The 13,530-nt window shown below is 41.2% G+C and overlaps 1 protein-coding gene and 1 long non-coding RNA gene across 4 annotated transcripts in view; one reads left to right on the top strand and one right to left on the bottom strand.

Annotated features, from left to right (window-relative positions):
* Nucleotides 1-13,530, bottom strand: part of KLHL29 (kelch like family member 29) — a 496,878-nt gene that overhangs the window by 251,281 nt on the left and 232,067 nt on the right. The gene's annotated exons all lie outside the window — the stretch shown is intronic.
* On the top strand, nucleotides 894-11,380 carry LOC144588008 (uncharacterized). The gene is made up of 2 exons (XR_013543363.1): nucleotides 894-10,642; nucleotides 10,733-11,380. It is a non-coding gene; the product is annotated as an uncharacterized LOC144588008 (long non-coding RNA).

Below are 13,530 nucleotides of genomic sequence, written 5' to 3'. Positions count from 1 at the left end.
TTTTAATTTCCTTTAAAGCTCTTGACTATTCATCTGATGGTTTTTCTAAGTTCTCTTTTTTTCTTTTTTGCTGTTCTCTAGTATTTTCTGCGCTGATGTACGATGTTTCCAAACACAAAGAATAACCAAACTAATCCATCTTTTCCAAACCTTACACCATAAGACGGCTTGAGTCCGAGGTATCTAAAAGACTGCACCGACCTCTAGGAGCCTGTCTGGTCTTTAAGATCGCCAGAGGAGACCCTCTTCTCAACCTCATTGCCAGGGCCTTCTCTGTGGCAGCTCCTAGACTCTGGAATGCTCTCCTTCGAGAGGCTAGGTTAGTCCCCTCCCTTTTATCCTTCTATTGACAGCTGAAGATCCTAACAGAGTTCCTGAATGCATTTTAAAGTTTAGAATGTTTTTTAATTGTTCAATGCATTTTAATTGCTGATAGTTTTCAGGGGTCTCAAACTCAGTTTACCTGGGGGCCGCTGGAGGCAGAGTCTGGGTGAGGCTGGGCCGCATCAGATTTTCCGCCAAGTGGAGCAAGAGCCCGAGGAAGCTGCCCGGGTGAGGCTCTGAGGAGGAGGAGGAGGAGGAGGAGGAGGAGGAAGCACCACTGGGTGCTGAGGCGGCCACTGGCCAAGCTGGTGCTGGGGGTGCCAAGAGAGAAAGAGAGCTAGAGAGCCGCTTCCCAGGCTGGGAGCGAGCTCCGCTCTCAGGCATCACTTGGCATCGGCTCAGGCGCTCAGGGAAAAGGGCTGGCAGCGCGCCTCGCTCACTGGCTCTCCCCCAGGACAGCGGCTCTTGCATCCTCCATCCGGAACTGCAGCCTGCCAGCCAGCCCGCCTGTCTGCCAGCTGGCAGGCTGCAGTTCCAGTTGGAGGGTGCAAGAGGTGCTACCTTGGGAGAGAACTGGTGAGTGAGGCGAGGCTTTTTTTGACTCTTGACAGCAGGGGATGCGTGGGCGCTTTGGGGGGGGCAGGAAATGTGGGGGCCGCAAACTATCATTCAGCGGGCCGCAAATGGCCCCCGGGCCACATGTTTGAGACCCCTGGTTTAATTGTTTTAATATATAATTTATTGTATTTTTCATTTTATTTCTTTAACACTGTGAGTTACCTTGAGTTCCCTTATGGGGGGGGGGAAGAGATGTTATATATAGGCCAGCTTTGCATACTAGCAGATAGCCAGATTGGAAGGAAAGTGACAATACAATGTAGGACAGAGATGTGGCTGCTGCTGCCAAGATACAAATGCTGGACAAACTGGCTCGCTTCACCTAATGGTGGGACTAATGTACTGTATCTTATTAGTCACATATCACACAACTGAATACCCTCATTTTTGTTTCTTATTAGCCCCTACATGGAAGTCTTTGTACATGCTACAAACTAGGGATGTAACAAATATTTGTAATTTTCCTTGTCTTCAACAGAACTGTTAGTCACTGGGAGATTTTTCTACTCCTGCATGATTTTTAATGAGAGCCAAAGACCAAAGCCGTCTTCAGCAGTAGTAGCAGCCCTGGTGAAAAATTGTACTTTGTACAATTTTTTTTTTGCAGTATGGAGAAAAATGTTGCATTTTAGCCAAAACAAAATCGCTACAAAACTTGTTTTGTGCAAAACATTTTTTGGGTTGAAAATACATTTTCTTGCAAAATACAATGCTCAAAATAGACTTGAAACAAAAACTAAATATATTTTACCCAACATGGGAACAACGGAAGAACTTTAACAATCATGCTTGTTGGGGAGAAAAACCTGTCTTTTGCAGAAAAATATATATTTCTGCAGAATACAATGCACAAAATTCACTTTGTCCAAAAAGAAAAACATATTCCCCCAACATGGGAAAAATGTACAGGCGCATTCCCAGTCTTGTTAACTGGGAAGAATTTTTTTTTTTGTTCTCATCTGCAAGAACAAGATAGTGAAAGATTAACTTCCTCTCTACTAATATGTTTGCATACATTCATTCATACTGTCCATCATGAAAACAGTTGTGGGCATACTGTGAAGCTTATCGTCAAGATTGATTCAGCCAGGTAATGCTTAAATTTTAATCAAAAACAAATTTGACAGCAACTTTCTGCTCATTGCAAGTCAATCCTTAATTGCTCCATTGATACAAAGGGAACAAAGAAAAACATTAAAAACAAGCACACACATTCTGTGCAAAAGATAATGAAAGGTATATTTAAAATCAGATTTCATTTTAGGAAGTTAGTGTCTAATCAACTTGAACTCTAACTAGTGGCTTCACTCAACTGCACATTAGCGAGAATTCTTCTTGAATAGGTCCTGATAAAGACACACTGCACCATCAGGTTCATAGTCATCTCTCTGTGATCTCCGCACTGAAGAGCAGTACAGTGTTCCGATTCCATCTTTTAAGCCATAGCAGTTGTTTTCAATCTTCTATGGAATACAATCCTGGTATTTTCAGTACTTAGAATTTTACTGAACAAGTAAGAACAAACTGTTGTTGGAATCTTTTCAAGGCTGCCCCCCTCCCTTAAAAGCCTATAGTTCAATTCACTGATCAGGGAATAGAAAGTATAGATATTTTCATCAAAGAGAACACAAGATCAAAGTTGACTATAAACCAGTGATGGTAGCTGAGGGTGACTAACAAGAAAAATTAAAGCCAAAAGAAGCATATTGGCTTCACCTGTCTAGAATTTATATTTGGGAGAAAAACAGGACAGTTGTGTCCCTTTCTTACCATGCACAACATGTTTCCTGTTCGGAGCTTTTTTTAGAGGGGGAGAATAAAGAGACATAATTGACCTTGGAATTCTGTGATGCACAATATATAGAGATCTTATCTGTTACTGTGCAGCCTCTAGTGTTCATAACTGTTCCCCAGAACACTGACCAAATCAAAGTTATAAATCTATCTGTTGCCTGTCTAGGCCTAAAATCATCCCTCCTGAACAGAGATGGAACTGCCTTAGGTTCTTTTTAAGGAGAAAGATGGGATAAAAATATTTCAAATAAATGGAAAAAGGAGGGGTAGAATCACCTTAAAATTAAAATATCTTAAGCATAGTTGGTGTTCTCTGGAAGAGAACTCCTGTCCTCTGAAAATGCCGGCCACAGAGACTGGCGAAACATTAGGAAGAAAAACCTTAAAACACGGCCAAACTGCGTGAAAAACCTATAACAGCCATCAGATCCTGGCCCTGAAAGCCTTCGAGAATACAGCTTAGGCATACTCAATAACAAACAAACAAACAAAAAATCCTTGCCAGAAAAGTGACACCACACCATTAAAATATCAAATTGGAGAAGATTTATCTTTGCTCAACCGGTAAATAAGTATTAAGAATCAGTTCACACTTGTTGAAACACAATTGGTGACAATTGCTTTGTCTTTGGGTTAGAAGTGGTTAACTGATGAAAAAGGGAGTCAGCTGCTGGGATTTTCCCTTGTGTAGCATCACTTTGTGAATGGTAGGGAGCAAAGAGGTAAACTGGAGGGCTGTTTTTTTTAAAGAAATGAATAGTAATCACAGTCACGGTAGTTAGACGGAAGAGAACTTGGCTGGTGCTGCCAGGATAGGCCACTCCTTATTTAAGTGAAACAACAACACAACTATAATCCTCAACAACTCAGAACGATAAAGATGCTACACTTTTATCTGCTAGGTAGACGGGAAGTCTTTCTTTTTACTGAACATATAACACACTGACATGAGCTACCTGATACATGTCTATACAGAAGTAGGGCCCACTGAATTGAATGGGATTTACTTCCATGTAAGTATATATGCTGAAGTATTCATTTCAGAAATGCAGTAGACAGAGAGAGAGAGAGAGAACAGCTATACTATGATGTGGGGAATGCAGAAGGAATGCAAGAGAGCATCCCCATCAGCTAGAGTGTGAAGGAATGAGAAAACATTTAATACATTCTAGAGTTGTTGATGCTGACTAAATGTCTTGTTCTATTCCACAATAGTGTTATTCCAGGGTTAAGTAGATTCAGCACCCTTTATAATCAAGTTGTCAATATACAGCCTTGATGCTATAAATTGATTTTCTGTCAAAATAAGGGAAAGCTATCCCTGTGTGTTCAGCAGCTTCGCTGCAAGTTAATATTTTTAGACCCTAATCTCCTCTATCACCAAAGAGTACAGGAGTTCTTTCAAAAGATACGTTCATCCATATTTTTAAAGAAACAGACCTTTTATGTAAAGTGGCTTTTAATGTATATGACTAATGCCATTCTGTAGCCTACCTTTGGGACACATCAATCAAGCAAAAAAAAAAAATACATTACATTTGCTACATGCAATTGTGAAAAGGATTTGCACTGGATACTGTACTAAGTTTGCCAAAACAACTTTTTAAGGAAGGGCAGGAAGCTGCAACCTGAGGCAGCAGAAAATGCATTAAATAATTCTTCGCAGTACAGCACTATTGAAATCCAAGGGAGTTTTAAGAAGAAAACAAACACTGAGAGCTCTCTGATCTATAACCATTCTTTTAGGGCAAATAACAGGGGTGAACATATGAATAATGCGGAAAATACTGTCTAGTGACAATAATCCTACTTTATTGTCACTGGAACCTAAGTGCAACACTCAAATTGGGGGAGACTCTCTCTCTCTCTCTCTCTCTCTCTGTGTGTGTGTGTGTGTGTGTGTGTGTGTGTGTGTGTGTGTGTGAGAGAGAGAGAGAGAGGGAGAGAGAGAGAGAGAGAGGGAGAGAGAGGGAGAGAGAGAGAGAATATAGAATGCATAAGCACTCCAGCTGGCAACCAGATCCACAGGCAGTATTCTGTTTCCCTGACATACAGTTTGGCCCCAACTGCTCTCATAGGATATCCTCTGGAGGAATGACTTCCTAAGAATGTTTTAGGGGGCCTGATTCCTGCTGGATTGCCAGAGAAGAGCCACATTCTCCTGCTCTGTATTACCAAGCATGTGAGAGCACATACCCCAAAGACAGCAGTCAGCAAAGGATATGATAAAGGTGCATAAGTCTATATGGTGGGGAGAAAGGTTATTCTTACTCACTCACACATACATGCATCATGTGAAACAAAGGTCGTCTACTGAAGTTGAACGATGGGAGATTCATGACAGGAAGTACTTCCTTTAAAAACATAAGCTAGAGAAAGATGTGATGGCCACTAACGTGAATTAGTTTTCAAGAAGACCACACAAATTAATGGAGAATCGGGCTATCAAGAAATACTAGTCTTGGTAGCTTTATGCTGAGAACCAAATAAAAGGTGCATGCTTCAGAATACCAGATGCTGGGGAACAGTGGGAGAGGGCTGTATCTTCATTTCTGAACATGGTCTTCCCAGAGTGACTTGGCCAGATATTGGGGAGAAAGGATTATGCAGATCTTTGGCCTTATCTAGTCATGCTCTTCTTATTTCCCATGAAGAAAATTGATTTTAAAAAGTTTGAAAATTTGCAAGACAACAGTCCTTGCTCTCACGGGGGTGGGTGGGAGAGCAAACATCAGGGCTATGTCCCTTGGCTCTCAACCAATTAAAAATAAAGGTTAGTTGCATAATAGATTAAAAGCAATTTAAATTTAAATAAGCTTGCATGCTGCTGAAACCACAAATGTGTGTATCCTTTTGAGATAGTCAAGTGTGGGACAATTTGCTATTTAATGAAAGCCATCACTTCTCATTTAGTGTAAGGATCATCCTTAATGTTTCCTTTCACTTTCTAATATGGTAAGATGTGAATACCAAAAGAGGCTCATGTCCAAGTGTGTACCCCTCAACCCTCAGTTCTATCAGTTAAAACATAGCCATATGAAACATTTTTATTATGCTGAGAAATAAGGTTTGCAGGAAGTGCAACAATTAAACCTGTTGCTCTACCATTGCTGCCAAACTTTGGCCTTTGTGTGTGTGTGTGTGTGTTTGTGTGTGCGCGCGCGCTCTGTGCCATCAAGTCAGAACTGACTTATACCAATTCTAATAGGGTTTTCAAGGCAAGTGAGATATTTAAGGAGTGGTTTTAACAATTCTACTCCAGTGAGTTTCCACGGCCAAATGGGGATTTGAACCCTGTTTCCCAGAGTCCTAGTCCATCACTGTATCCAATATGTCACACTGAGAATCGCAACCCCTCCATTTACCAAGCTCTAATTTTCAGGGCTTTTTACCTTGAGACACTGCAGGTGAGGCTGTTGCCTCTGCCTCCTTTTCTCTCCAGGGCTCACCATAATGCGGGTGGAATTCCCTAAATTTAGGCGTGACCAGTCTAAAGGGAAGTCTAGGACCAATTTCTCCCACTATTGGCCACCTCCTTCAAGCTGTTCACCAATCCCTTTTCCTTCTAAAGCTGTGATAAAAGGAATTGGGGGGGGGGAATCAGAGAGAGCAGAATGAGCTCATAGTTCAGGAAGTAAATATCCCGGGCAAACTGTCAAATTGTTGCTCCAAGTGTAGAAACTCCATGTTTGACAAAATACACGATTTACAAGGGGGAACTGTTGTGTGGCAGTAAATGCTAGGATGCAAGAATATTTATAAATGAAATGTAACAGGCTAGTCAGAGGTGTTGAAAATCATTATTGGTACTTGGAACCATCATCATTATTTTTACTGTTGCTGTAACTAATTCCATCATTCTAATTCTGTCAGGGATATGAACTTAGGAAGCAAAGCAAATAATTAATAGAGGAAGTCTGAGATAATTGAAACACTTGACCCGCTAAAAGGAGAATACAGCTCAACACACGAACTGAAAATTGCAATTACTATCATTCCTGAAGTAGTAAAAGACTCAGTAGATATGATGTAGTCAAGTAGAATGAATATCCGGCAGCTTATATAAACTTCAGAATCTGCTATGACTGAGAAGTAAATAACAGGAAAGGGAAATCCAATGCCCTTATATTTGGGGTATGTGTGTTGTGAGGTGAAAACCATGCAGGCATATATCTGCTGAGGGACTAGCGGTGCCCTCTGTGAGCCAGATTCCATCCATCTTTGGTTGGCCACATCCTCCAACAAGATAATCACATCTACAAAATGGTCAGTCATGTAATGGCTTCCATGTTTCCTTCTTCCCTTATTGTACAAAATCAACCATTTTTCCCATATGTAGCATTATGTTACAGCATTACGCTAACAACGGTGCAATGTTGTGTACCGTTATGGTAAAGGGGATGTAGCATTTTCTGAAACCAGCTTTCAAATCCAGTGCTAGTTTCACATTTTTGTTTAGAGTTCCCGACAATTAGGATGAAACCTGAAGACAGGACGGGATACTTGCGCCTTGCCCCTGCCCCCAGGTACTGTTGAAATGCAGCACTTTGGTCAGTACAGCTGGCAGTAAGGGATGATAGGAGAGCCACCCTTTCTCAACCCCTGTCCAAAATGCAAACTTAATAATATAAAGCAGTTAATGCTGGCACGAAATGGAGGAGGGACCCATTACATACAAGACTGTGGGTGCTTGCAATGGAGACTAGAAAATGTTATATCTTGCCATAGTCACAGTTTGAGATTCTCCACTGGGGTGGGGATGCCATAGTCTCCAAGCTGACGGACTGGGAGAGAAAACTGCTTGGATGACCCCATCTTCCCCAAAGCTAGCCCTCTCTGCTCTTGAAGCAACATTTCAGCCTGCTAATTTGACCCTCCAGGATGCGGACTTAAGGCTAAAACACTAATCGTAACTCAGATTTGGCCTGGTATGGGTTACATCTGGACTCAGCAATAGGTACTTTGCTCCTCTATTAAGCCAGGGAAATGCTCAGATAGGGGAGTTTGGTACTTTCAGTATCCAAATGGTTCTGCCTTATTATAAATATTTTCCTTTATCATCAATAATTTCTTTATATTTCATCTCTTAATTACTATGTGTTAATCACCCACATCGATCACAATGCGAACCTAAAGTGAACCTAAAACTCTTGGCCCAGGAGGCTGAGAAAAATAAGCCGAAAGCAACTGGGAGAAGTGGAAAGAAATTTTATATAATTAAAATTGGGGCAGCAATAGTGATTTTCTAGATATTGCAGAGTCTCTGCAATACTACTTGATAATAACACAGAATGCAGAGTTTATTTCCCCTTAGAATTTAAATCTTTATACATCAACAGAGCCCCTGTAGCATCTAAGTAATAAACCTCTTTTCTCTGGAAGGAAACTACTGAATCAGACATAATACTATATCAAATTGAGGGTGTGTGTGTTGGGCTGAAGAAGGCAGTTATGCCATAATTAGAATTCCTAGGCTCCTACAAAGCATTTTTTTAAAATTAATGATAAAACCACAGTGGGTAAATGCATTGTAATTCTGTACTTAAATGGCTGTTCATTTCTCCAAATCATTCCCACCGGACAAAGGGAAAGAGGGACACAACTTCTATTTCCATCAGCTCCTCTCATGAAATCAAAATCAATGAACAGTTAATGATTCTCCTGACCAATCTGCATTTATAACAAAAAAAATTACTGTAAAAGATCTGAGTGGCAGAGTGGCAGGCACGCCTACTACGCCAGCTCCATCGAAACATGAGCAGATTATCATTACCCCTCGCTTCTTGTCTCAGTTTAAAAGATGATGTCAGATTTGCAGTAATGAAGTACTTGTTTTGCCTTTAGGCCAGATTCAAAGATGTGTGCAAAAAATTAGACAAATGACTTCAAACTGCTTAACTAAAAACTTGATAAAAACTGTTTTATTACAACAATTCGCAAAAGAACGTTCAAAGGAGAATGTGTGATCATAATCCTGAGACAGAGGACGACCTCTCAGGAACAGCCCTAAAGAGAGCAGGGTGAGACATAGTGACTATCACCCAACATATCCAATTCCACTACTTTGGATTCCATTCCATCTCTAAACCACAACCCGATATTTCAAAAATAATTTCTGAAGGATTTATTTTGACAGCCATTCAACACAGAGGCTCTTCCTCATATACAGTACGTATTGTTTTTAAATCATTCCAAGCAGCTAGACACCCCGTTCCGTCCTATCACTGGAGGCTGGACTTCATTACGGTCATTTTGACTTTGGTTGTGATGGCAGCCATAGACGTATTATGTCAGGCAATTGTTGTACCGTGTGGTGGCATCTCTCCAGCAACACACTCAACACTGGCACCTGGCTTTCTAAAGCTCACATTCTGTTGTTTTAGTTCTCTGGTTGATATATCAGAGGCTATCCATACTATATACAATTTCAATTGCTGACGTGGGTGCGGTGGGCCGGACGTCGTATCATTCAGTGAACTGATGCTGGGTCCCAAATATTTTTAAAGTGCTCTGCACGAAATAAATGTTTACTAATCAGATTATACACTCAGAACAGCCGTCCACTGAATACACATTCAAGTCAGGCCCCATGGCTTCTAAATGAACAGCATTTCCATGTCTTACTTTATATAGAACTGCTTGTCATTCAGTGGCGCACAATACCCTTTTGTGGAGATGTAAATGCCTAGCAGCAAGGGAAAGCTTGACAACGACACCATGCAGCCAACCACAGTTCTTACCCTCCTCCCCTTTTGTGCAGGGTGGTGGCGAGCCCTCTGGCCTTGCCTTTGGACCGTAATGCAGAAGAGAGTACTGCTGGTTCACAGGTTGAGCCACCCTTAGTCAAAACAGTTTCAGCAAAACCAGTCATGCTATCAACGTACAACAGCAAGGAAGAAAATGTTGCTGCGAAACCCTCCTTTGATATTACAGACATCAATATCTCCCTTTTCTGACATGTTCCAAATGATCCAGGAGAAAAAGAGGTGGTTTAGCTCACGAAGCAGAAAAACTGTATGTTCCATTTTCAGGCTTAAGCCAGTATCTCGATGATCCAAAAATGCTGAACAGAACAAAGGCCTGCCTCTTGAAGCTCCCAGACACACATTTTTACAAGGTAGTGCTGTGCACAACAGTATGCATTTAAAATTCAAATCCATTATTTATAAAGCCCAATGAAATTGTCTGAATACATGAATTGGGAATTTGGGTGAGCTGCCCAACAGTAATGCATTTAAGCAGCAACACCTGATTTGTGGCAAACATCTATTCATCTTGGAGGCAAGGGAGAGTCAGTATTGTATTAAACTTGCAAGGCCACAAGAGACTGCCCTTTAAATTCAGGTTGAAAAAAATATATAAAAATAAATCAGAATCTGAAATAAGCCAATATTTGATTTAAATAGTCCTGGAAAACCATGGTGAACTGTTGAGAAACCACACTTTTTTTAAAACCAAAAATTAATTCATCCAGAAGTCAACTCAGACTTTATCCTCACAAATTATTAGCGTGGATTAGAACCCCCCACACTACCCTTTTGAATCCATTAATCCCTTCCATGGATTTACTTTCCATTTATTCACATAATCACAGTGATAAGACAAGCAATGAGTATACTTCACTTCCTTTCTTTGAAATGTTCCCAGAGTTGTGTATGTGTGTGTGTATTTTTTAAAATATATGTTTTAATGTGTATGTGTACATAAATATATAATTAATCCACAGGTGTGATGGTCTCCATGAGAGTTAAAAAGGAAAAAGACTGGACTCTCTTTTTCCCTCTAGTTGATCTAACTGAAAATGAATCAAGTACATAATCAGTAACAGCAGTTAATCAACACTGAGATGCTATGAAGAGATCTAAAGTTGAACTCAAACATCAAGGAATTCATAACACATGGCAAGGTATGCAATTCCTTGGGTAGCCTAGGAGAATTTGCTTGTTTTTAATATTGAACAGAACATCTTCTCTAATGCTGTTTTCCTCTTCTGTAGCTATTTTTCCCAACCTGATGCCTTCCAGACATGCAATCTCGATGCTATCTGAGGCTGACAACAGTTACAGCCCAAGGTCATGTGACTCACAAAAGCAGGACACCAGACATGAGATCACTCACTACCTTCTGAGGTCAACAGACTGGACAAGGGTGCTCTACACACTCCCCCTTGGCAACAGCGCTAATCCCAAGCTTGGCAGAAGTCCACCAACTCCCCCCCCAAAAAAAGGCTGTTCTAATGAAGTACTGCTGGTTCCGACAGACCCAGGGTGGATATGATTTAAATCGCAATTTGAATTTTTTAAAAAAATCAGATTTTTTTAATGATTTAAATTTTAAAAAACGATTGGCTTATTTAAACCATGACTTAAATCAGTGGTTCTTAACCTTTTTGAACGAAACACCCCCTTGAGCCATTGAGGAAGTTATCATCGCCCCCCTCCCCATGGTGACGATATTTATTTATTTATTTATTTATTTATTTATTTATTTATTTATTTATTTATTTATTTATTTATTTATTTAAGAAAGACACTTAAATCCAATGACCCCTGAAAACAAAATTCAATTCCAAGAAAATGAAATGCCCCCCAAAAGTAACATTTAATAATTTAGTTGCAAGCGAATTTTAAGACACAAAAAGAAATACAGTATAAAAAGGACATAAAAACAAACCGCAATGCAGGAACTAAAAATTTCAAGACAAAAACTCTGAAACTAAATTAAGATTGGAGGCAAATATATATTCATGCACACTGTAAAAAGGCTGCAGCCATCTTAGCAGGTTTGGCTTGCTCCAGCGACCCCCTACTGCCCCCTTCTGCTCCAGCGCCCCCACACTGCTGCTTTTCGTTCTACTGCCCCCCTGAAAAATGAAATCGCCCCCTGGGGGGCATTATCGCCCAGGTTAAGAACCACTGACTTAAATCATAATTTAAATCAATTTGATTTTTTTTTAAAAAAATAACTGGTTTTTATCCAGCCTGCATAGACTACTTAGGGAAGTGTGTGGCGAACCTTTTTGGGCTTGTGTGCCCAAATTGGAGGGGGGGGGGGAGAACGGGGCAGTGTGCCGCAGCGGCGGAACCAGAAGTGGTGGCGAAAGGGGGAATCCCGGGCATGGAGGTGCCTCAAGACCCCATCCGGATCTGCCACCAGCACCAGCTGCTCCGGATCTTGGCCTGCCACCTGTCCGGGCACCAGCAGTGTGGTTGTAGCTGCCTGCTCAGGTTTAGCTGTTGGGGGGGGTGAGGGGGGAGTAGCAATCCAGCAACTTATGGCTTGCATGCTGCCAGAAAGGGCTCCGCGTGCCAGCTGTGGCACGTGTGCCATAGGCTTGCCATCGCTGACTTAGGGGGTTGCTACCAAATGACCTAGAGCTAAAAAAGGAAGGGCCATCCCTCATGGACTCTATCCAGGCTCATTTCTGGCCCTGCTGTAACATACTCAGTACACAATAAACTATAGTTAATGGTAACAACAGAACTTTGGATCAAGGCAAACCGTAACTTGGCATAGTTGCTTAAAGATATTACTGACTGAATAGAGCACTCCACCCCCTCCATGTCTGTCAGGTTACTGACGTCTGAAGGACCCCACTACTCTAGGTTGCTTCGGGGTCAATTAAAGTCAACACAATCGAAAGAGGGCAATCTGAATCACCTCAGTAGAAGTCCTCAGGACAGTACACAACTGCTGCACTCCTCCATTGTAACCTGGGCCAGGCAAAAGTCAAATGGATGCACTCACAACTGTATTGTTAACAGAAACCCATGAAATGCCCTAAATGAAGGAAGCCATCAGAGGTTTCTCTCAGGACTTTAATCTAACCCAAATCCCACCATATATTTTGTGGGAAAGCCCATGATACTCAACTCAGAGAGCATATTCAGGGGATATCATTCAGTGTTTTCTGTTTCCCTGGCTGACTTCTGGACTAACAGGGCATATTAAGGGATAGAATAATGCAAGCCACAATATATTTATTCTGTGCCATCAAGTTGGAACTGACTTATTGTGATCCTAGTAGATGATCAAGTATAATGATCAAGGTAAGTAAGCTATTTAATGAGTAGTTTTGCCAGTTCCACTCCTCCAGTGAGTTTTCATGGCCAAATAGGGATTTGAAGCATGTTCCCCCGAGTCCTAGTCTGTCACTCTACACCACACTGGGAATCACTACAAGACACAATACAACCACATGAAGTCAGTGATATAAAATACTGTCTTGCAAGAAACTTAAGATTAGTCCTATAGATTCCATGGCTGGTTTAGGTCTCTGGCTGCAGAGCAAGAGGATGGGAGTTCCAATCCCCATTTTGCCTCCTAAAAGAGCCAGCCTGTGTGACCTCGGAAAAGCTGCACAGCCCCAGAGCACCCACAGAAGAAGGGAAGGGTAAACCACTTCTGAGTACTCTCAGTCTAGAAAACCCTGAAAAGAGCCGAAACAAGTCAGAATTGACTTTGATGGCACAGGGTTATTTATTATAGATTCCATACAGAGGGATACAGCCCCATTTACACTAGTATACTTAAGAGCAAGAACTCTTGTTATTCCGGTTTCTCTTAAGTTTTGCTATAATATATTGTATATCACACATACCTAGTGAATTATAAATTCCGGATAAGTTCTAGGTCACAATTCTGTTCTTTGCTCAGTTTGCCTGATGGAGAGGACGTTAGAGAGTTAAACTGCAGCAAGTAAGTATCTAAGTTTCTATGGTAAACAACAGCATCATGGCCTTGGTTTTTTGTGTTATAAAAGAAAATCAGGGTCCTAGGAAATAGCCTCAACTT

The sequence above is a fragment of the Pogona vitticeps genome, chromosome 1 (assembly GCF_051106095.1).
Source record: "Pogona vitticeps strain Pit_001003342236 chromosome 1, PviZW2.1, whole genome shotgun sequence".
Taxonomy (NCBI): domain Eukaryota; kingdom Metazoa; phylum Chordata; class Lepidosauria; order Squamata; family Agamidae; genus Pogona; species Pogona vitticeps.
Note: the sequence above shows the minus strand (reverse complement) of the source record. Positions and strands in the feature narration are given on the sequence as shown.